Source organism: Bubalus kerabau, chromosome 3, assembly GCF_029407905.1.
Source record: "Bubalus kerabau isolate K-KA32 ecotype Philippines breed swamp buffalo chromosome 3, PCC_UOA_SB_1v2, whole genome shotgun sequence".
Lineage (NCBI taxonomy): Eukaryota > Metazoa > Chordata > Mammalia > Artiodactyla > Bovidae > Bubalus > Bubalus kerabau.
Window position 1 is genome coordinate 50,233,814 of NC_073626.1, and position 3,833 is coordinate 50,237,646.

At 37.3% G+C, this 3,833-nt stretch overlaps 1 pseudogene; it reads left to right on the plus strand.

Moving 5' to 3' along the window:
• The first annotated feature begins 712 nt into the window (after window positions 1-712).
• LOC129647248 (alkylated DNA repair protein alkB homolog 8-like) lies at window positions 713-2,152 on the plus strand (annotated as a pseudogene).
• The last annotated feature ends 1,681 nt before the right edge of the window (window positions 2,153-3,833 follow it).

Genomic DNA, 3,833 nt, shown 5'->3' on the forward strand with positions numbered 1-3,833 from the left:
TTGATGTGAGAAGTACCCAAACAAAGATTGTTTATAATGAAATCATCGTAGGTAGAAAACTAGTACTATAAATTGTTTGCCAAAGAAAGGCAGATTACCAAGTACCCTACACTTGCATATTTGGTTTGATTTCCCCCATTTTCCTCATAGAAATCCTCTGAAGTACAAATTAGAATTGATGTTTTACGGATTTTAGGTTATGGATCCATAACCTGCAGAGTCTCTTGCAGAATCCACTCAAACGACTGAAATAGGATACACTGAATGGTTTAACAGCAAATGCCTCAGTTAGTGATAAACAGTACATGTAGTCTACACATAATTTAAGACTCTTAATAACATTTGTAAATGCAGATACTTTCTTGTGTCGGTTTATCATGGATGACCAGTCCCAACCAATTAGTTTTGTACTTCAATATTTTAAATCCATTCTATGTCCTACAGCTGCTTATTTCAGGCACTTTATTCTTCTGACAATTCCTTGAATCTGCCAAGCCTGTTTCTCTGCCCACATTGTTCTTTCTGCCTAGGACACTGTTTCACCCAAGGGGTTTACACACAATTACTCACCAGCAGCATAACAAAGGGCCCACTCATCCCCTCATCCTGCTTGAGTTTTCTTTTATATTCTACCAATCACTTCCTAATGTCTCCCCTAACAATTACATATATTTGTTTATGTATTCAAAGTCTGCTTATTTCTCTCTAAAATATGTTTACCACTATATTTGAGGATGAGATCGTTTCTCTCAGTTTGGGATCAGAGATTGTCATGGATTTTAAGCACCCAGATGGTATGACAGTGCCAGTTATGCTGCCTTGTCGGAGTTTGCTGGTGATGACAGGAGAATCTAGATACCTTTGGACCCATGGAATCACACCCAGAAAATTTGATACTGTTCAAGCATCCAAAGGTCACAAAAGTGGAATTATCACCAGTGATGTTGAAGACTTGACTTTAAACAAGAGGGGAATATGGACATCATTTACGTTTAGAAAAGTGAAACAAACACCTTGTAATTGTAGTTACCCTTTGGTCTATGATAGCCAGATGAAGGATACTCCTGCATCATTTCCAGAGAGTAATAAAGAAGCCTGGAGCTTCTTTATTACAACTGGAGCAAGATTATGTCCATCGGGTTTATGAAGAAATTGCTAGGAACTTCAGCAGCATGAGACACACCCCTTGGTCACATATGGTAGAGTTTTTGAAAGCTTTGCCAAGTGGTTCATTAGTTGCTGATATTGGATGTCGAATGGAAAGTATCTTGGCATCAATAAGGAGTTATATATGATTAGCTGTGATCATAGCCAAAACCTTGTGGACATTTGTAGAGATAGGCAGTATCAGGCCTTCGTCTGTGATGCTTTGGCAGTACCAGTTCACAGTGGATCTTGTGATGCTTGAATTTCCATTGCTGTTATTCACCATTTTGCTACAGCAGAGCATAGAGTGGCAGCTCTCCAAGAACTTATTTGACTCCTAAGACCTGATGGGAAGGCACTCATCTATGTTTGGGCTATGGAGCAAGAATAGAATAAGAAGAAGTCCAAGTATCTTAGAGAAAACAGAACTAGCCAAGGCATGAAAGAGGAAATCAGCAATGATACATCAGTGCAAGAGTTGCTTGTGAAGCAGTTGCCTAATGTAGGCAATCAAGACTCAGCACATTCTGTCTCCTCCATAAATGACTTTCAAGATGGAGGATGTAATTCAAGGAGTGTTGCTAATTCCAAGTTGCCTAGTCATACTAACAGGACTTCTTTTCATTCTCAAGACTTACTGGTTCCCTGGCACTTTAAGGGAAATCCTGGTAAGGACAAGCGTGTTGAGCCATTTGATCCATTAGGATCCCGTGACCCAGGTCCTGTGTTTCATCGTTATTACCATGTGTTTTGTGAGGGAGAATTGGAAGCTGCCTGCCAGACTTTGAGTAATATCAGCATACTGCAAAGTTACTATGATCAGGGGAACTGGTGTGTAATTCTTCAAAAGGTCTGATTATCTCTATGAACATATTATATATAGGGAAGAAGTGCTCAACGTTTTTTTAAAAAAGTGATATTAAATTACCTATATTTTTTTAATTAAAGAGAAAATGTGTGGAAAAGTATCAAAGGAGAGTGCCTGGGAGAAATTTGAAAGTAGAGACTAGTTAGGATATATTCAGTCTACTACTAATACTGACATCACTTAATCCGTGATGGAAGAACAAGGATGGTGTTTTAAAGTAATTGAAGTAGTTTGTGAAATATTTGGGATCTTAGAGTAAGAGTACAGCATTTTGAGGATAAACTTTTGTTATAAAGTGTTGCTAAATGAACTAAATTATGTAGAATCTTAATGAAGTAATCACATAACATTTTATCAATAATAAAATATTCCTGTTCAGTAAAAAATTGTCTGAAATTTTATCTGTGATTGTTAGCTCTGTAAAATCACAGATGATAACCACTCTGTCACTGCACTTTACTAGCACAGGGCTTGACACATCATAGGTACTCAGTAAAATTTTAGTCAGTTGGATAGTACCCATACATTAAGGTAGGGGTTTTCATTCAATAAAAACTTACTGAACTGTACAATATACCAGTCACTATTTTAAGTTCTGGGAGGTGAACAGTGAACAAGAAAAATATAAAGTTGATGCCCTTGTTGAGCTTATATTCTAGAAGGAAAGACAGACAATAAACAATGCAGGACACGGGTTTGATCCCTGGATCAGGAAAATCCCCTGGAGAAGGGAATGACAACCCACTTCAGTATTCTTGCCTAGAAAATTCCATGGACAGAGGAGCCTGGTGGGCTGTGTAGTCCATGGGGTCACAAAGAGTCAGACACAACTGAGTGACTTCATAGTCATAGTCATATTCCCTGAACCTAGAACTCTCTGGTTCATAGGGACAGCACAAAAACGTGTTTTAATAAATGAGTGAATTTCAATGGCTGTTTCTTAGTGTTCATGCTGCTGATGGTGACTAAATGCCCTTTAAATTTCTCCACATTAAGAAAAGGGAACCCCCCTACACTATTGGTCAGAATGTAAATTGATGCAGCCACTATGGAGAACAGTATGGAGGTTCCTCAAAACACTGCAAAAGAACTACCATATGATCCAGCAATCCCACTCCTGGGCATATCTCTGGACAAAACTAATTTAAAGTGATACATGTATTTCGGTGTTCATTGTAGCATTATTTACAACAACCAAGACATGGAAGCAAACTAAATGCCCATTGATAGATGAATGGGTAAAAAAAAATATAGTACATATATACTGAATACTATTCAGCCATAAAAAAAAAAGAATGAAATAATGCCATTTGCAGCAACATGGATGGGCCTAGAGATTATCATACTAAGTGGAATAAGTAAAAAAGAGAATGAAAAATATCATATGATTTCACTTATTATATTGTGGAATCTAAACTATGATACAAATGAACTCATCTACCAAGCAGAAACAGACTCACAGATCTAGAGGACAGACTTATGGTTGCCAAGGGGGAGAAGAGTAGGGGAGGGGTGCATTGAAAGTTTGAAATTAGTGGATGGAACAAGAAGAACTAGAATATATAGAATGGATAAACAAGAAGGTCCTACTGTATGGCACAAGGAACTATAGTCAATATCCTATGACAAACCATAATGGAAAAGAATATGAAATTAGTGGATGGAACAAGAAGAACTAGAATATATAGAATGGATAAACAAGAAGGTCCTACTGTATGGCACAAGGAACTATAGTCAATATCCTATGACAAACCATAATGGAAAAGAATATGAAAAAGATATAATTGAATCACTTTGTTGTACAGAAGAAATGAACACA